Source organism: Megalops cyprinoides, chromosome 20 (assembly GCF_013368585.1).
Source record: "Megalops cyprinoides isolate fMegCyp1 chromosome 20, fMegCyp1.pri, whole genome shotgun sequence".
NCBI classification, from domain to species: domain Eukaryota; kingdom Metazoa; phylum Chordata; class Actinopteri; order Elopiformes; family Megalopidae; genus Megalops; species Megalops cyprinoides.
In genome coordinates, this window is record NC_050602.1 from 21,841,524 (window position 1) to 21,862,500 (window position 20,977).

Sequence of the window (20,977 nt, forward strand, 5' to 3'; positions counted from 1 at the left end):
CATGGCCAATGTGAAAGTGACGTCACTTTGCCACTTTCCTAAAAAAAATGATGAAGTTGAGATTGGATTAATGACAGCTTCCCCCTCCCTTAAATCCTCCTTGGTCAAACAGTGGGTATGAATAACAGGTATGAGAAGTAGCCATTGTGGTTACCAAGGTAGAACGGGATGCTGCAGTGTAAATTAGGGTGTCAGCTTGCTCCTTGGTGGTCAGTGGTGTGCACTCGGTCCCCCGGTGTGCTCAAGTGCGCATGCTCACCGCGGTGACGCCGCAACTCCATGTGTGAGAAGGGCATTATTTGGCAACCGGAACGGCAGCGGGGAGGGTTGAATAGGGGGGGATCCCCAGGATTTTTTAACACCGAATTACCGGGGTAAATAGTCACCCAAAACGCGAGGAAAACCCGGACACAAAAGGCTCAGCACCACCTCGACTCCGTAAGTACACTAAGACATCCATAAAGTTTTTTTGGGAAAAAAATTATAATTTGAATTAACAAGCAAGATAAATTAAACTGAGGGAGTTTTTTTCTACCTCATAACGATGGCGAACGTAGCTAGGTAGCTAGCTGATGGTGTGTCTCTGTGTGTGTGTGTGTGAAATTAATACGCCGCTCGTCGCATGCAAAAAAAAAGCAAACCTTCGAGCTAGAGCACAAAGTAACCAGAATTCTTTTAAACTTGGATTTACGGATGCTTTGAAAGTCGCGCAGCTAGCTAGCTACGAGCTCGGGGATGGATATTTGAGGAGTATGCTCAACTATTTTTTATGTTTTATTTCACCCCCGAACGTGTATGCGCTGCGGGTGACTTAACCCAAGTGTCTCTGGGTGGGTTGCGAGATGTCCGTGGGAGTTAGGATTCGGATTCTTTCACGGCTCGCCTCACTGTCCGCTTTAGCCGATCCATATAGTTTCAAACCCATGAAAAGTGCAGCTGTCCACGATAATTATTTCAGCGGCTTGTTTTTTGGTCGTGTTTTTACGCGTATATCTCGAAACTTTACAGTAAAAAGTTCAAATTTTCCGCTGATTTTTTTTCTCCTAACGCAATGTAGCTAGCCAGCTTGCCTAGCTAACGCCTCGGTCCTTGATTGGCTCGAACTGAAGTCAGAGAACCCGGTTGTTGTTGTTTTTTAAAAGCAGGGAAGTAGCTAGTTTTGACATTTTTAAAGACGAGCTTTATTTTGATCTTCGAAACAAGAATGCTGGCTAATCATATTTGGGTCTCTTAATCACTAGATATCTAAGTTCGCTCGCTGAATATCTAGCTACGTTGCAAAGAGCGCGGTTTTAAATCTCTTAGCTAGCGAAGCTAGTTACACGGGACAGCCGGCTTTCCCAGCATTTTGAGCTTTAATGGTTTGTTTATATTTTTTTGCAAAGAGGGGGGGTGTTGTGCGTGGATGTTGGGATTTCGATGGTCGGGGAGAGGGGGTTCGATGGTGGCGTAATGGTGGACGATTTTGTGTGCCCCCAGTCGTGGCACTTAACCCGACTGGCAGCCAGTCTGTCTCGTTGTCAGAATAAAAGTCCCCATAGTCTTCGCACTTGGTTTTCATCCCAGTTTAGCAGGCGGCCTTCCTCTTCCTCCTCATCTTAAAGGCGTACACACACACATACACTCACTCACACACACACACACACGCGCGCGTCGTGGTCCTGGCCGATCCGAGCCTGTGCGCGCAGTGTTTACTTTAGCCGCCTGTGCGAGAGGTTGTGTGAAGTTGCGTTGATGCACGTCGTCTTTTATCGCACTGTCCCCTTTTAAAGAATAAATAGCGGTTGTTTCTGTCAGACCTTTCATACGGCGGGATCCCAAACGGGGCACTGAGGTTATTAGCGTTGTTCCCTTTTTTGTGGTTCATGTTTCTAACTCTTATTCTGAGTGCACGAGCAATAATATTAGGTTTTTTCCCTACAGTAGATATCCACAAGCAGAACACCTGCTAACTCATGCACCGCACAATGCGTTTCTTCAGATAATAACAGCAAATACAGTGAATGATGCAAATTGTTTTATCATGATCAGGTATTGGCTACTCCAGTCCAGGGGCTGCCCTCATGGAAAAGTATTCATTGGATCTGGGCAACCTTATTTAACGTGACCTCAGGTGACCCTGCATTAAAATTGGATCCAATGCCGAAAAATTGTCAACAACCATTTTACTGATACCCTAGATGCTGTCTTGTGAACGTTCCCCATGACGGACTCAGCATGGTTCTAGCTCTTAATATAGAACTTTCAAAGTATAGCTGTGGACTAAAATGTGACCGCCAGCTCTCGATCCAACGTCACACGGTCACGTTTTTCTTCGCTTTCAGTTTATATGCACACGGCCAGTTTCACACGAATGCACTTCTGGATAATAAGCCGTCTCATGAAGGTGTTCTCAGGGTGAAATACCACAAATGCTTTTGTTTCATGGAGGAGACAACATTTTCTTGCACACTGGTCAGTTTCCATAGACATGCCAGCAAAAACAAAACCAAAAGTGAAATTGCATACAGAACCAGTATTGGTGAATGGTTGACTCCCTGTGTGCTTAAAAAAAAAAGAGCTTCTTGCTAAGTAATGGATTTATGATGGTGGGGATCTGCTTGCAGTCATTGTTCTTCCGAGTCTGTGCCGTCAGATCTTTGCTTTGCCATGTGACGAGAGGTAATCAGGGGAGTTTTTTTCTTTTGCTTTCTCTTTTTCTGCACATACATGCATACATCAACGCAATCATGCATACATACATATATACATATTGATTTTGGAGGTGATTTTCACTAAATTCCCACCAGTTCACTGTGGGAGCAGGCGGCAAGTGGTCCGTTGGGATCAAAGAGGAAGAAGGCACAACGAAGACAGAGGAGCTGGATTTGTGTGATAAATATCCTGAACCTGTGTCTGAGTGTTTTAATAATCATGCCCATTTTGATAAGGATGATGTATTAGCAGTTCAGATGCAGTAGCTCATGCAGTATGTTTATGCATTTCACAAGGTGACCTTGAATTACTATGAAAAAAAGTTCAAATTTAGCGAGGCATGTTTTTTATAATCAAAATGATTCAATATATTCCAGTCTCTTTGTTAAATTTAAACAATCTAGTGTGAGGAGAGCTAAAGTAATTCATATGCATTAGATGCAATGAAGTAGAAAGGAATCGGCTACTGATTGCCAGCACAGGCCAGGACCACTGCCAGTGTGAAGGTAAGTCCTTTGCCTCTCCTGTATGATTGGAGCTGGTTAGTCAGATAAACCTGCAGACAAGTGAGGTGGTCAGGAAGTATTTTGCTTGGGTCATAGCTTTATCTGAATAAGATTGGAGTACTGCTGAGTTTTGTGTTCAGTTGTGAAGGAGACATAATCTTAAATAAAAATGGCTCGATCAAATAACTTTGCTGCTTATGTTCTATATGCAGAGGATTTTAAGAATGTGGTTTACACTACTGCCAGTGTCAAAAATTGTGTAGTCCTATATCCTAGATGTCATAGGTGTGGGTCTGTATCCTGGCCTGTATTCTAGATTTTTATCATCTTTGATTCGATTGTAGCCATTACATTTTTTTCTGTGCTCAGAAATCAATTAATAGTTTAATTTTGTGCAGGTTCAGTGCATTTGCTTTGAAATCAGAGGAAGGAAATTGTTCAGCTCAGTGGAGAAAAACTTTCACGGTTCTGGAATGGCCAAGCAATTGTTCTTCTGAATAATGGCTTGGAGTTTCTTTGTAGCTTGCAATGTCACATGGTGGCTTTGCTGAACCAGGGGTTCCCTTGGTGAGGACCCCACGGGTGTCGACAGAGTGCCTGCACAGAATTCTTGGATACACTTACCGGGCCATTCTGACTCAACCATTGAGGATGTTTGGACAGCGACCACGGTCCAATTAGCATGCTAACCAAAGCCTAATTCTGTGTGAAATCGGCTCTGGTCGGAAGAGGAGCAGAAATCCTCACACACACACATACACACACACACTCACATTACGTAATAAGACTGCAGCACAGAATGTATGATCTCAGGGATAAAGAGAGATTATCTGCTGGTATAACATACATTTTTTTTTTGCCAGGCTGTGGATTGGGAAATGTTTCAGCGAATTAGCAATCACAGTCTATTTTGTGAATTCACTTGAATAATACCCCTCCCATCACGCACTGAGTCATATCTTTATAACCAGTCTTCTCTTTGAAATTTACCATGTACAGTAGAACATCATTAACAGAAATTAAAGCTGATCCTGGCAGATTTGAAATATTAACAGTTGTGAGACTTGATAGATCAATATGCATAAAACTCTCAGCAAATTTCAAAGGCCACTGACATAATGGGGTTCACAAAGAGCCTTTACCTCATTCTAAGATTACAGCCACGTCGTTACGGGGATCAAACATCGCAAAGTCTGAGAGGAAGCATGGGTGATAGGGTCTAAAGCGACAAATTAGCAAATCGTCAATTCAGTCTCATTTCAACACTGATTTAAAACAATGGCTAACTGTAATTTTGCCATAGTGGTCACTTCAGTAGGAGAAATGAATGTGTGATCGCTCAAGAGTCTGACGGGCCGATTTCACACAGCGCAACTCCAGGATGATGTGGGGACGGTGTGGACAGTTTGTGGGATGTGTCACATTGTAGATGGGGAAGAGTGTTAAGATTCACATCTGTAGTTGTTCATCAGTCTGGTGGTGGGGGGGGTCTAACAATGAATGTCATAACATTGAGTTAATCAGTAGGAGCGATGCAACTGGTTCTTGTTAGCAGTCTATGAAACGCTCATGTTTTGTGAGATCTCGCCCATCAAACAAATCCTTTTATTGGACTTGTGAAACCATACGCTGACGCTGTACACATGGTGGAAAATTTTTTTTTTCTTCTTCAAGCTCAGTAGTGGTGGGCCTTTCTTGTGGTACCATGGTCTGTCGTTAACGGTACATGTGTGCGTAGGTGGGGTCTAATGAGGGAGTATTTTAAAAAGCTGCAGCAGGTTGAACCTGTTATGTTTGTTGTCGGTAAAGGGCCGATGTCTCTGCTGTGGGATGAAGAGGGAGCATTTGACTGTTAAATTGGGAGGTACAGTTGTGACAGTGTTTTAGGGGTTATGAGTAAGGGTCCAGGTCTGAAGCTAAGTGCGTTCTGGTTTTTGCAGCCCTTCGCCGTTAGAGGTAGAAGGATGATCGGTCCTGATTGGTGGGCTCTCTGAGTCCGTTTGGCTGGGGTGAAAGCCTGTGGATTGAGGAACGCGTGGAAACCAGGAAGTGAACTCGTCTTGGCCTCCATGCTGGTGTGACTGAGGCAGCATGTGAGAGAGGGAGAGGGAGGGAGAGAGACTGAGGGTGCCATGTCCTCTGCTGACAAATGATAAAAGATACCACTGTGTCCAGTATAGAGACTGGCAGAGTGAGTGTAGATGTACAGTGAGGTGTTCCATCAGAAAGATGCTGACTTACGATGTGGGGGGGGGGGGGGGGGGGTGTGACCAGCAGGGCATGGCGGACTGGGAGAGAGAGTGTTGAATGTGGGATAACTGGGGTCAGTTTGTTGGATTGGGTGACAAAGCAGAAGATGATCTCATTCCCCTCTGTTAACAGGGAAATCAGGAGGGATGCATTGCACTGGACAGATAATCAACACTGTGTGGCGTGCTTATCGCTAGGAGCTGTGCCCCCACCGTTTTTTTTTTTTTTTTAAGCTGGGCATCCTGATTTGCTGCCTCGTTATGAATATTCAAGCTGCGTGCCTGAAGGCAGAGCAGTCATGGCCGACACAACGAAGCTGACAGCACCTGGGTCTTCTGTTACCCACAGCAGGCTGCAGCGTAAAGGCCTTTGCACACCAAGTCTGTATTTTCTGTCCAAAATCATCGCACGTTTAAAAATAAATGCGACCTCACGTTGTGTCAACGTTGTGTTTACACGCCGACTCCGAAAGTTTCGTTCGTCATTAAAGTTTTCAGGACAGGTTTGATTTTCTGCGTTTTTTTCACATCCATCAAAAGCCTTCAGAGAGTTGTTTGACCACTCAGAGGCACCATAGGTTATTATTATATTATTATTATTGTTAATAATAATAATAATAATAATATCATCATCATCAAACTGGACCACTGACATCCTGAAATGGACCTGGAAACGATTGGGATAATTCGGCAGCTCCTTTATCAGCAGGTGGAACTCTTTCCTCCTCGTGCATTCTCAGCATTGGATGGACCCAATGTTTTTTTTCTTTTTCTACTTCCAGGAAGTGAAAGGACCACAAAATCTTCCTCACTGCTTGACGACTCCGTTTTGTCTCGTACTGCGAATTTTCGCACCGAATAGAATAATAAAAACGCATCTGACTCACTGTGCAAGGTTTCTGTGTGTAACGATTTCTATCGGGTGACGGATTAGAAAAACGCATACGAAAAATACGGACTTGGTGTGCAAAGGCCTTAATGCTGTCTGGGTGAGGAGACGCGGTGTAAGGGATCGCTGGGAAGGGCCTGCTCAGACACTGTGGCACCCTCACACTGTGGCGCTGTTTTACATGGGGGAGGGGAGGGGAGGGCATGGCACTGCCTTGCTGGTTCTGCTTGGACCCGAGAATGGTGCAGATGGCAAAAAATGGCAAGAAATCACCATGCGGCTGTAGTGATGTCATAACCCCGAAACCAATAGGGTGACGGCAGGCGTTGCCCGTGCAGGTTAGATTTACAACAGCAGTCTGAAACCAGTCAGGGGCTGGGGGAGTTTGCATCGCAATGCCAGAGGAGAAAACATCCCTTGGCCAAATTTCGTTCATTTTGCAGGCGGTGGGGTGACGGGGGTGAATTCTGCCCACTTCTAGGCACCCCCCTGCCCTCCTTAGTCACAAACAGCGCAGTCAGAAATTAAATGTGAAAGCGGTGAGACAGAGACACACCTCTGGAGCGGAGTCACAACTCTTAGGTGTGTCACATCCCTGCTCAGGACAGCAGACTTTAGAGAGAGATTTATTTTATTGTTTCGTCCCGTTCTCGTGTTAAGGTAAGATTGTGTTGCATTTGATACAGTTAGTGTCATCAGTGTCATAGTGTCTGGAACACAGGTAGCCACACGGAATCCCCCCGTGATTTGAGGCCTTGACTGTGGATAGACTTGTACTGTTGTTGGAGGTGCTGGTTAGCCAACCTGCCTTGTGTCCAGAAGGTGGCAAGTTCATGTTTTACTTGGGACACACCAGGTGTACCCTTGCCTGAGAGTGAGCCAATGTCCAGCTATATAGATGGGTACGGTTCATGCAGCTCCATGACATGTACTTTGCACTCGTTCTTTGTAAATCCCTCTGGATAAGAGCGCCTGCCAAATGACAAAAATGTAAATAATATATAGGGGGAAAAAATGTATGTGAAGTACACTCTGTAACTCCTGGGCAGCCGGTAAATCACTTGGTGTAATGTTTGTCCTGCTGGCATTAAGGGGCCCAGCAGAGCATCAAAGCAAAACCTTGAAGTGCCAGGAGTCTTTTTTGCCTCTGTGAGTGCCTGCTTTTCCCAGACTGGCACGGATTGGACGGCCGTTGCGCGAGCAAGCAGCATGCAGAGGCCAGCCGTGGCAGGTGCTGCCGGGGTGAGCATGTTCGGCTGTGCAAAGCGTAGCCTGCATCTCTCTGATGGAACGTGTCTGCAGGACCGCAGTGGACTTCTGAACTTCTTTCCCCCTCTGTGTGTGTGTATGCGTGCGTGCGTGCCTGCGTGTGTGTGCGTGTGTATGCGTGTGTGCCTGTGTGCGTGCCTGCCTGCATGTGTGTGCCTGTGTGTGTGCCTGTGTGTGTGCCTGTGTGTGTGCCTGTGTGCGTGCCTGTGTGCGTGCCTGTGTGAGTGATGCTGTAGCAGGAGAGTCTTCGGGGGTATGGCTTCATCTTGTTGGCTCGCCTGTTGTCAGGTCTCCTCAGGAACCACTGGATATTAATTATGAATGGCTGTGTCATTTTTTCCCTGCACGTACTGTACGTTCTCATGTTACCATTCATCAGGACGGCTTCTCTTTCTCAGATTCTGATTGGCTTGCGCCCTCTCGACAGACAGACAGACAGACAGACAGAATGGGAGTCATCTGTGCTTTTCTGTCCAGTGGATGAATGACAAAGTGGATGGGTTCCCTTCGATAACTGTTTGACATATATTTTACAGAAAAGACTGCAGTACACTTCCCTGAGAGGTCGGCTTTGTGTGTGCGTGCATGTGTGCGCGTGTGTGCGTGCATGCATGTGTGCGTGCGCATTTGTGTGTGTGTATGTAGTGGGAGAGGATCCCCAGCATCTTGAGACCCTTGGGAGCGAGTTAGCCCCCAAGCCATTCTTTGTTTGGGGAGGGGGAGAAACACAAGACTCCACCCTCAACACCCCCCCACCCCCTCCCCTGAAACGGTGAAAAATATACCGTGTGAATGGTTCTCGTGGTGTTCCCAGAGAACTCATGAATAAATAAAAAGCATACTTTATTTTACACAGCGGTTAATATTTTTGCATAATTCACAACATCGCTGGGGCTTTGAGAGGGAGCTCGGCGAAATGAAACCTTGCTCTGTTTTTACCGCCGTATCCCGATGCAGACGGCTTCGCAAATTCAAATAAAAACCGTTTTCTTCGTAACTGCAGAGAGGCTGGTTTCCTGAAGTGAGGAGAGATTGCCTCTTTGTAGGGCCCTGTCTCCCATCAGGGGGAATCTGGGTATTGCTTATTTGCAAGTAATTACTACTTTGTGTGGGCCCACATATGACGAACTGTTTGAATTGAATTAGGCCAACTCCAACGCCATGGACTTCAGTCCCCAACTCACTTTTAAAATGAACTGATTTAGTTATATCTGATCAGATACGTGATCTTGTCTTGATCTGAAACGGCAGCGCAGAGCTTGCTGCTCTCTTCCATACTCCCATGCTGCCTACTGATCACACTGATTGCTACTCTTGCATTTTTTGGTGTGTTCATGTGTACAGTACATTTGGTTTTGTGGTTTTGTCACTGTTTTGGTGTTGTGTCAAAGCGTACCCGGGGTTGATTAGCCGTAGGAATTTCTCTGTAGCAGTCTCAAGTTGAACCGTGACTGCACAGTGGTAGCGGCATTGTGCTTGGCATTGACACATGTTCGGACATGGTTGGTAGTGTCCTGTTTGTGCAACTTGTCATGCCGCTTTGTTAGATGCACTTTGTACTTGTGCTTTGTAGGTTGGTCTGGATAAGAGTGTCTGCTAAATGATGAAAATGAATATATAATGTCTTAATGGCATGTAGTTGAGAAGCAGTTCTAAGGAAAACTGTTTAAAAGTGAACCCCAGGGAAGGTGGTGTGTCTCTGCCAAGAACACAAGGTCCTGGTCCTTTACATGGCTGGTTTAAACCCGCTTTCCTGGGTTTGGTGGACTTTGTATCAACCCTTAGCTGCCCTTTTGCTCCCTGCCTGAGAGGGCTCACCAGACTATTATTAGGACGAAAGCCTCCATTGGCCGGGTCTGGCTGCAGGTTTCTCCTTCTGAGAAAGTGCAAGCGCAAAGCTGCTGTTTTTCCTCCTCTCGTGGCCTGGCTGCTCTGAGAGCACTGCTGGAAGTGACAGAGGTTAAATCCTCTGTCCTCAGAGCAAAGGCTGAGGAAGAGGGAGGAGCCACTGAGGCCTTCCTGTGCTGTGATTGGTGCAAAGTAGAGGCTGAGGAAGAAGGAAGAGCCGCTCCTGTGCTGTCATTGGTGCAGAGTATATTACATTGCATTATTGGCGTTTCGCAGCCGCTCTTATCCAGAGAGATTCACATCACAATGTTTTACACGTTACCCATTTATACAGCTGGATATTTACTGAGGTAATTCTGGGTTAAGTACCTTGCCTAAGGTTACAACAGCAGTGCCCCGGCAGGGAATCGAACCATCAACCTCTCGGTTACGAGCCCTGCTCCTTACCCGCTATGCTACACTGATAGCCCATTGGAAGGCTGTGGAAGAGGGGAGAGAGACTGTGGCCACCCTGTGCCGTCATTGATGTAGATCAGAGGACGAGGAAAAGAGAGGACCCATGGAGGCTACTCTGTGCTGTCATTGGTTGAGGCTGAGAAAGAGGGAAAAGCCAATGAGCCCACAGTCGCTCAGCCTGGCTCCAGAAATGCCTTCAACGGGCAATCTGACCTGGCCAGGCGTTGATACAGCAACTCCGCAGCTCCAAGCTGCAGCTGCATGGACATAGAGCCAGGGCAGGCAGGCAGGGTGGTCACAGGGGGACTGTGATGTCACACGTCGCTGCCCAATCAGGGAGCAGGAGAGTGGGCGGTCTGATGGAGCCGGTTCGGTGATTGTGGCTTGGCTGGAGGAGGTTCCCGATCCCTCAGAAACCTTTTGCTGTCTGGGTTCAGGGCTTATTTCTGTTCTAACTTTTATTATCGTTTCCTGCCTCCGTTACTCCAGTGAGCAAAATCAGATAAGCTCTGTGTGTTTGGGTGCCTGATAACTTGTAAGGGAAGCACATGCGGTTTTTTTAGGCCTTTATTATTTAATGTTAAATTATTCAATGGTAATTTCATGTTTTTTAAACCAAACACTGGCACTGGGTTTGCTGCCAGTCCCAAGTAAAGTAAAAGTTGAGGATTGTCTGTTTCAAGGTTTTTCAGTGTGCTTACCACAGCCAGTGAACACAGAGGCATCGTTTGTGTAATTGAGGTTGATTGGATGATGACACAATACAGGCCCTGAAATTTTCTTCTGTTGTGTCTAATAGAGGGCATCTTTTTGAAATCCCGGGGGAAAAATGACTTGTGAAACATTTCACAAAGTTACGCAAATAAATAGGTGAGTTGCGTAAGAAGGCGCAAGTGTTTAAACCCCTGGTTGAACACTAATCATGTACCCAGTTCAGCAAAGTTCACCGGATCCTTGCGCAGCTGACGTCTGGTAAGGCCTGGTTGGCGTTCCGGAACATTCTGAACTAGGGAACAGAGTCCCCCCAGGGCTGTAACGGACATTCAGATAGCATGAGAAATGTACAGGCTGTATGTCAGTGAGGAGACCGAGTGCGCAAGGAAACATGGGCATTTTTCATCAATATTTGATTGCGCTGAGGAGAGAGAGGAGGAGAGCGTCAGTAATGAGGGTAAATGGGCGGCATGGTGCCATATAAGGCCAGAACGTTGCATTGCATCAGCTTCAGTTTGGGGTCATTTTTACATAACTATATTTTAGGTTGTCTGGAATTAAGGTAGAAATGTTACCCTGGTTCTTCCCTGCAATGTAACGGGTGAATGTGAAAAGTTTAATATCCATATTAAAAGCCCCTGCAGTGCGTTTCCGCGTGCAGATGAGGTTCGTTCATTATTTTTAACTTGTGGTGACGTACAGTTTTCATATCATGTTGTGAGCGTGCCTTCCTGTAGCCCCGAACCGAACTGAACCCCCTTCTCTGCTGTCAGCTGCCTCTGTTCTGGAAGACCTGGGTAATTCTGACCTTGGGTTTAGGGGTTTCCAGGCCTGGAAAGTGCCGGAGGAAAAAAGAAACAAATTGTCTTGGGAAAGCGCTGGAGAAATATAAGATGCTGACACAGTAAACATGAAGTTGTAAAAACGTTGCAGACCCTCCTCCTGTGCTGTGAAGTCAAGTAGCCTAAACTTTCTGCTTACAGTATGACTCATGAATCAAAGTCTAAAAGAGCTTTATTTGAATCAGAGCTGTAATTTTGACACCACCCCTAAAGCGTGCATTACGACATCATCATGTCTGATTTCTAATGGCGGTTATCTTTCCAGAACGTATCAGAATACATTAAGTAGATGTATTTAAAACGTCCCCACGTCGTCCCGGAGAATGTCCTGGAAAATGACTGGGAAAGAGTGAGAGCCCTGTTGTGGAGTTAGGGTGGGGGGGTGCAGGGGGAGCGGGTGGAATTGGGGGATTATTTTTGTTCCCTCCTTTTTTCCCCAGCGGGAGTCTGGGTAATCTGGTGTGGTTGTGCTCCGCTCTGTCTCTGCACCTAGAATTAACGCGGTGCCATGTCCCGGGCCTTGCTCCTCTCAGCCTGTCCGGCTCTGGTCCCGGTTCTGGCCCAGAAGGCCCAGGGAGGGGTAATAAATCCCTGGAAATGTGTCACTCAAAGTAATTACTTGAAACCAAACGGGTCGGACAGCCGGCTGGTTTGTGTGGCATAGTTGACGGATGGGGCCGTTCAGAGGTACATACAGCAGAAAGAAGTAGACAGGCAGGAAGTATCAGGGTTTTTTTTTCCATCATGTGTCCACACTGCCCCTGCTTCTGAGATGGAGACTATCCCGACATGTTAATTACAGTCGGGGAATTACAGACCCCTGTCTCCCTTTCGTTTTCGTGTGTGTGTGTGTGTTGTACATGTGTAGCTACATGAGGGCGAAGCACAGTGGATGTGTGTGTCCAGTGGAGGAGGGGGTCACACGTGTTTGCTACAGTATGCAGCGTGTCTGCGTGGGTGTGATTGAGTGCGTGCGTACATGCCTGCCTTTGTGTGTGTGTGTGTGTGTGTGTGTGTGTCTGTGCTCCACTTCCTGGACTTGCGCTTGTTGTTGTCATGTTGCAGGGTGAGGGAGGAGGGAGGAGGAGGAGGAGGGGGAGGGGGAGGGGGAGGGGGTGATCCAGGTGGCTCTGGCAGACGCGGGGTTAAGGACCTCCATTTTGTTAGGTAACGCCCCTCATGGCCTGATCTGCCAGTGGCGCTGAAATGGCAGGGCTTAACCCCTTGTGTGCCAGAATAAGCCTGCTGGGGCACCCACTGGGAGCTGGAAGAGCAAGTCTGCCAGAGGACAGGGCACGATCTCTCTCTCTCCCCCCCCGTCCACCCTCCCCGAACTGGGATCAGTGCTCTCGCGACCTGCTCCCACTGGGCCCAGTGACTGGGCACAGAGCCAGCTGAACTCAGGTCAGGCATTCATGTTGCACAGATTTAAGGATAAAGAAATGTTTGAGGTTGTGAGTGGCGTGTATCAGGGGAGGGGATACATTCCCATCTACAGGCTGTTTAAACGGTGCTGTGTGGTGTGAGGCCAGTAGTGGTCTTTGAAAAGAGAAGTTTTTCAGCAGTGAGGCTAAAGTGGTTGTGAGGAAGAGGAATCAATGTTACTGTGCCTTGTGATTCATGGCCAAAAACACAAGGCACATCAGTTTATAATAATCTCCAAATCCTATTTATGGCAGTTATGTGACAAGGCCTAAACTTTTGCCGCAATTTTTTCATAATTTCCATGGATACACTATGTTATTTCAAACTGTTTGTGCAATATACACAGTAGTTTTTTCAATGATCAGCTGCCAGATTAAATAAGCTTTGCATCTGAATCTTTTTGCTTCAGTAGTAGATAATGTATAGTTAATTATGTACATTATTTACATTATACAATATTCAAAATGGTTCAGGGTGAATATGGGCTCAAAATGGGAAGAGTGACGCTCTTATCGTCGTATAAAAACACATGCACAAAGATGAGCACTGGGCATATGCATTCAAACAAACAGTCATGTCCATGCATGTGCACATAGATGCATATCCGCACACAAATGTGTGTGTACGCACGTGCGCACGTATGCACATAGGGAATAAGAGGTATATATGTATATTATACATGTGTTTGTGTATTTGTATGTGTGTACATGCGTGTGGGCACGGGCACATGCACACGCACACACACGCCTGCGCACTAGTGCGCACACGTGTACACATGTACGTCTGAACACGTCTTATTTTGCAGGCCGGCTGAGTTGCGGCCCTGGGGGGGGGGTCATTACATCAGGGGCTATAAATAGCGCATGAAAGCTCCTTTCCTGGCCGAGCTGTTGCAGCCAGCGGAGGGGAGGAAGCCGGGTGGCCACCCCGTCTCCCGCTCGGCTCGCCGGGACGGGACTCCCGACGGCCTCCGAAAGAATGCTGTGCAATAAGCAGATTTCTGCCCCGCTTCAGCTGATAAGCTCATTTTCCCGGGCCCTGCGCGTCCAGTTCCGCCACATAGCGCCGGGGTTGTGAGGTGAGGCGGCGGGGGGGGGGGGGGGGGGGGGTGGTTGCAGTGCATGCTGGGATTGCTCCGTGGCTGGAGAGAGCGCAAACAGAGGCCCGTAACGCTGCGGCTCTTAGAAAAGCAAGCGGCCGGCTAAGCCCCCGTGGCTTTGCGGGGATCGTCTGAGAGGGACGGTTTGATTCCCAATCTCCACTGGAGTTATTTTTACAGAGTCAGCCACATAAGGGGGGGGGGGGGTGCTTGCCGTTCTGGCTCACTCTTTTGGATCTGAACCGTCATTACGCACAGTGGGAGGGTGGTGTAACCAGGGGGTTGCAGTTTTAAATCTCAGTGCTTTCATGCCTCTGAGCATGGCTCTGATTGCTGCTGTCAGTGTGCAGTTGTGTACATGGGCCCCCTGTGTGATGTAGCTGAGGAAGCTGTCCTGGGTGAGTTTGTCATGTGTTGTAATGTACAGTACTGGCTGGGGTCTTCCCAGCCACTCGGGAGAACGCGTAAGAACTGCTTTTGTGTGTGCGTGCGTGCGTGTGTGTAGCTTTGTGTGTGCATGTCGTGTTCATGGATGCACGTGTGTGCATGCGTCTTATGCTTGTGTATGTGTGTTCATGTAGCTGTGTGTCCGTGTATGTTTCTGTGTGCATGTTGTGTGTGTGTGTGTGTGCGTGTGTGTGTGTGTGTGTGTGCGCATGTATGTGTGCGCGCGTGTGTGCATGTGGGATCCGCTCTGTAGTCCTGTGTGCTGAAGCACTCCTGCTTGTGGGCTGCCATTATGCTGCATTCTGGGCCCCAGGGGGTCCCCTCTTCACCTGCATCCAGAGCTCAGAGCCGGAGCTCGGAGCACGCTCACCTCCCTGCAGCCTCTCTCCTGGGCCTGATGGATATGCTCCTTCCAGTTTCCCACCGGGGATTTGGATCAGACTGGCTGGTCCTGGGTATCTGTATCATTGTCCTCTGGAGACCCACCTGCTTTCACACCTCCATTACTTACCTTTAGTCCTAGTGACGGTCATTTCGACAAACTGGAAGTCTTCTAACTGTAACCAGCTGGCTAAAACTAGGCAGCAAGGCTCTATTGCCAATGCACTTTGTCACAAAATTACTTTGTGGCAAAAACAATGACGTCGAAAAATGGCTGAACTGTGAAGTGGCAAATACTGCATTTTTTTTTTCTTCAAAATGTTATGCTCTGAAGCCTTGAGGAGCCGTTCCCAGCTCGGCAGCATCAGCGGAGAATTGTGGGCCGGATCTCGGTCGCGCCTCCACAGCGTGGGTTTCCCCAAGGCCGCGGGAGACAACAGGATGCCGTCCTGTGCTTCCGCCTCTTTGAAGTGCAAAACTGCGCCAGAGAGGCAAAAGCTCTCTCTCTCTCCTCGTGTGTCCTCACAGGAACCACTCTATTCAGCTCCACTTCAATTACACCGAACAGGTGTCTGCCTGGCCATCTCCACCCCCCCCCCTCACACACACACACGCGCACACATACACACGCATACTGAGTCGCACGCACACACACACAGGCATGCTCCCTCCACTCTTTGTTTTGCGGTTGCTTAGCTGCGGGGCATATCGAGCGGTGCGCGTTGCGTCTTTGTGACGGCAGCGGTCTCCAGTGCGAGGCGGCGGTGACTGTCCGTGGGGCGGTCTCTCACGGGTGATTCATTCCCCGAGCTCTGAAAGGAGAGCATCGCTCGGGCAAATCACACCTTTGCTTATCTGTCATCAGAAAAATTGCTATGACTGTAAACATCCCGAACAGTTGTCTTTAATGACTTCCTCCGTATTCCAGAAGTTGTCTTATCAACCGAGGTTTCATCTAGACCTGTTTTTCGGTTTCGCCATTCAGACTGACAGACCCTGCCCTCAGAGGGGGTGACTGTACCACCCCACCCCCCGGAGGCAGTAGTGGGCTCAGCCGCACTCCAGACCGTTAGGAGAGGGTGGACGCCCATGCTGAGAGCCGGGAACAGGAAGTGTGACGTCACAGCTGCCATCTCCGACCCCCTCACGGGAGCGATCGCACATTCTGACCCTGCAGTTTAGAGAGGGAGAGAAAGAGGGAGAGGGAGGGGGAGAGGAAAAGAGAGAGAGGGGGAGGGAGGGGGAGAGGAAAAGAGAGAGAGGGGGAGGGAGGGGGGTCTCTCAGTGGTGGCTCTGAACTCTGACCGAACCCTCTGCGCTCCAGAGCGGAGCCCCTGGGTGTAGGGCTCTTTTACGCCACAGCTGAAGGTGAAACGTCTCTGTGATTCAGCTGAACGCCGTTACAATAGTGGCAGAGACCTGGAGAAAGACTGCATTTTTTGAAAGCATCTAAATATGCAAAGCTTGTTTAAATTCCTTGCTCAAAGTCGAGGGCAAAGCCATAGGTCAGACTCAATCTGGGCCCTGGTCAAGTCATCTTCTGTATTTTGAAGGGAGCGAGGAACACTGTCCGTTCCCAGCACTACATATCCATACTATAGAACATTCATCTACCTCCCCATTCAGGCACAGGGAACAGCTCCCAGCACACTGGGGGTTAAAGCCCTGTGCTCCGAGCCAAACCCTACTCCGACTATCGCTCAGATTTAGTCCGGATCTGTCCTGATCAATAAGGATATTGATCCCTGATGCGTTGAACACAGCTGTGACTTCTGTAGCGGAAGGTGTGAAAGGATGGTTTGTGACCTGCGCTCCAAAGAGTCAGGGTCAGGCTGCTTCCCAGTGCGACACAGGTGCATGATGGGGGATGGAAGGGAAGGGGGCGTGTTTGGGAGCCCATTTAGGGCATGCTCCATCTCATGACGCAAGAAGAGCGGAAAAAAAAACATCGAAATGACAGAGGCAGTGGCCTCTGGACGTCATACTGGAACTGTGACACGCACACGCTGTTGATGCAGTCAGACATGGTTCTGAAAGTGGGGTATTTCTCACAAGTCACGTCCTCTCCCACATTATTCACAGGCACTGACTGATATCGAGGGGACTGCAGGTGGCGGTGAGTCAGCCTGCAGAGTAATGTTGGATGCTGGGGAAATAAATTGCATCACATTTGAAGATGCAAAACATTGCTGACATTACAAAACATCACTTGCATTACACAACATTACTTGCATTACAAAACATTACTGTGCAAAGCCTAATGTGAGACTCTTGCTTCCATTGATCTTTCAGTTTTTGTAGTCTGACAGTTAAAATTTTTGATTGTTTGTAATTGTGGGGTGGAGGTACGTGTGGCTTTGAGTGAAGGGCAGTTACTAGTAAATCCAGATTTATTGCAATTGACTAGTGATTATTGCAAAAGGATTTGTTGTTCTAACTCTTGACAGATGCCACTTGATAGCTAGATGGATATTAAGGTGATCCAGATTAGTTTGAGCCTTGAAGTCCAGCTGCAGTCATTTGTTACAATTTCTGTTCACCTTTTAAAAAATTTTACGAAAATTACTCAGTGTAACCACAGTTTTCTGATTGTGTGTCCATTTCATATAGCAAAATTCAATACCATCTGTGGTGAATTTCTTAAATTTTTTTTCAGGAGTTTCTCACTGTGGCTGTGGTTGAATGGAACGCCATTGAAATTGACCGAGGTCGGCACGAACACATGTCGCGGGGTGTTAGGCGAAAGGAATTCTGGGATATCTCACCAATGTAAAGCGTGCGTGCGTGCGTGCTCAGCGAAACGGAGCATCCGAGGGCACGTAGCAGTTCCTGTTCCGGATTGGGACACCCAAAGAGTCATGTGACTCTGCGCCATTTTGAGGGGAAGTGCTCCGGGAAAATTGGTGAAAATGCCCTTTGGAACGCGGTCTTAATCTCGATGCCTGGCGGCTCCTGACGTAGGACAGCGGGGGTTTTCAGCCTCAGTCCTGAGGTGTGTCTGTTCAGCGCAGGGTTTTAACTAAAGCGGCCCTTTATGATGTCTTATGCACTGTTCTTTTATGTAAAATGACTTACTCCAGTGCCAGCTGCCCCCTACCACCCTTTGAAGTAACCCTGGTGGAAATGACACCCCTGTATGAAAACTTATACGGTATAACTGCTGATCTTTCTCTAAACATAGTCATTCCTTTTCCACAAGACCGAATCTACATGTGAGTTGACTTTAAGAGGGTGTGTCAGGCCTGTCATCCTGAAAATGGTCCCAGTGTTCCTTCAGGGAATTTTGACTCTTAAATCTGCCTTTTTCCCCAAACATGAATGAGGTGGCGGTTTGGTTGTTAAAGTGACATAGCACACCATCAGAGTGTGTAATTAAGAATTTTTTTTTTTTTTTTTTTTTGTGATTGCAGTCAAAAGGTAACCCTTGCTCACGTTTGGCAAAAGTGACTAGTGAAACCTCAATAAAATGTGCAAGACTGAAAGCAAATAGGTCTGGAGTAATAAATGTTTAAGATAAGGAAATCATCAAGATTTATGACCAGTGTGCTGTATGTTAGGCCTAAGATTTGGCTATTGGCATGCTGGTTAAAATGATTACGGTAATATAAATACATCTGTGTAGCGTTTCCTCCCTGAATGTAAAACCTTTTTCTCCTGCTTTGGACATGGATTTGAAGTTTGTCTTCATGAGGTGTGAATTGTGTGTCCCGGGACACCAGCGTAACCAGCACACAGGGATCCTGAAGCTGGATTTAGCTGCAAACTGTCTCTTTAAAAGTAGCAGCGGCAGCACAATTAGTGCGTCGTCCGTCTCGCCTGCCCTAGCCCCCCCCCCCACCCCCCGCTGGCGCCAGACTCCTGTTTTGGAATGCCGTGTGACGTCTTCCCTCTCGCGGTCGCCGGCCGCGCCGTCGCTTGCCTCGCGCGGCCAGGGCCCCGGCACCGCGAGGGTTAAAGACCTGCCTCGGCTCCTCATGCTCCGACCGGTTCAGGCCGGTTCTCGGGGAAAGTGCTTTGTGTGTCCCACGGAATCCTGGGAAGGGTCATGTGCACGGCTCCTCTGCTGTGATGTCATAAAGGGCGAGAAAAGACTTTGAGTCAGTTTGCTTTATCAGATCAGAAAAGTGTGTGTGTGTGTGTGTGTGTGTGTGTGTGTGTGTGTGTGTGTGTGTGTGTGTGTGTGTGCGCGCGCGCGCGCATGCACTTAGCAGGTGGGGGTGGGGGGGGGGCATGATGTAGAGGGGCACAGGGTTTTTGGGGGGGGAGGAGAGACACTGCAAACTTTCCTCCAGGGAAAGGGTTAATGTTGTTTTCTCAAGCGCGGGGGCTTCCTGTTCCGCATGGCTGAGCTGACAAGGGGCCTGGATGTTCCATTTATTTATTTCATTCTGGCGTTGCTTTGAAAGGAGCTACAAGTTTCCAGCAGCATGGAAGCTCAAACAAACCCCACCCCTCCCCCACTCATCTCCCCCCCCCCGGCTCCCCCACCCCTCCCCCACTCTCTCAGGATGGAGTCATGGCTGCGCTGCGTCCCTGTGTCTGTCTGTGCCGCGCTGCTCTCTGGCCGTCCGTCCCCGCACCCTGATGAGCGCGGCACAGAGAGGGGTGTAGATGCCACCGTTGGCCGGGGTTTCGTGTGGGGGTGGGTGTGGGGGGGGATTAGCATCGTTATCTGGAAAGCTGGCACACAGGTAGTGGCTTGTGTTCCAGCTGGACCCCCCCCCCCCCCCCCCCCCCCGTCCACTCCCACTCCCTCAGTTCAGCTTTAGCTGTCACTGGTCTCTGTGTTGCAGCCGCGGTCTGTGTGATTCAGCACCATGCGAGAGCAGCTCTCTCAGTGAGACACCGCTCCTGAAACCTCTGCGTTTTCGTCCGGGGCCTGAAGAGTTCGACGAGGTCGCGGGGGCATGAAAGGCTTTGCCAGCGTACATCATTTTGGCGGTGGAGCTGCACTTGCGCTTTCGGGAATATCAGGAGAGACGGGGCACGGCGGGGTCCAGCTGGCCTTACGCTGACAGTTACACTCACAGAGCCTGGTTGCCAGTTGTGGCCATTTTTGGATTCCTGACCCGATAGTCACCACCACCACCAAAGCAAAACCAAGTCACCGCTGAGGGTTCAGCAGGCTCTGGGCAATTTCCTTGTTTCCAGTAATTCTTTGAATCCGTCATCAAGAATCTGTCATGCCATGTGCTAGTTTAGAAATCCAGTAAAACTTTATGTACTTGCTTAGCAGATGCCTTTAATCAGTGTGGCTTTCAGATCCAACCTTTTTCACTTGTTATCCACCAACGCTGCTGAATATTTACTGAAGCCTGTGAGGCCTTGCCCAAGGGTACAAATGGTAGTGGATTAGTTGAATCAAGCCTGCAGCCTCTGTGTTACAAGCCCAGCTCCTTAGCTACTGCAGCATACAGCTGCGAATAGGTGGTTTAATATACATCACAGCCATATGCAAAGGTGACTGCTTTGTACAGCATGTAAAAGATGATTTTGAAAGTGAAATCCGTCGCTCACAGACTGTATTTGTGAGCCCCCCCCCCTTTGTATGCCATTCTTTATGTATTTGATATAGATATAAGGGCAGCAGTGTGGAGTTGTGGTAAGCAGTGGGGTGAGTAACCTAAAGGTTGCAGGTTTGATTCCCTGCAGGGTCGTTGCTGCTGTACCCTTGGGCAAGGTATTTAACCCAGGAATGCCCCAGTAAGTATCCAGCTGTATAAATGGGTAAAACTGTCACCTCTGTAAGTTGCACTGGAAAAGAGGGTCTGGTAGATGATGGTAATGTGCTGTAATGTGCTTTTCATATGAGGCTGGTAAAGGGGGTGGAATGAACTGGTAACCACTCGTGTGTGGTACCACAGTAACTGGAAGTGACTGGCGTTTTGGGTCAGTTAGAGAAGCAAACGGAAGACGTGGAACAGCAGGCTGTGAAAAGCAGTTACGCGTGTGTGTGTGTGTGCGCGTGCGCGTGTGTGTGTGTATGTGCGCGTGTGTGTGCGTGTGCGTGTGTGTGTGCGTGCGTGTGTGTGTGCGTGCGTGTGTGTGTGCGTGCGTGTGTGTGCGCGTGTGTGTGTGTGCGTGTGTGCGTGTGTGCGTGCGTGTGTGCGTGTGTGCGTGTGTGCGTGTGTGTGTGTGTGTGTGTGCGCGCGTGTGTG

At 48.5% G+C, this 20,977-nt stretch overlaps 1 protein-coding gene across 2 annotated transcripts in view; it reads left to right on the forward strand.

Moving 5' to 3' along the window:
• Positions 1-312: 312 nt before the first annotated feature.
• LOC118795861 (transcriptional repressor p66-alpha-like) overlaps positions 313-20,977 on the forward strand; it is a 35,931-nt gene continuing 15,266 nt past the window's right edge. For both annotated transcript variants that reach the window (XM_036554613.1, XM_036554614.1), the window contains exon 1: positions 313-438. The gene's annotated coding sequence lies outside the window, so the exon portion shown is untranslated. The remainder of the gene's footprint in view (positions 439-20,977) is intronic.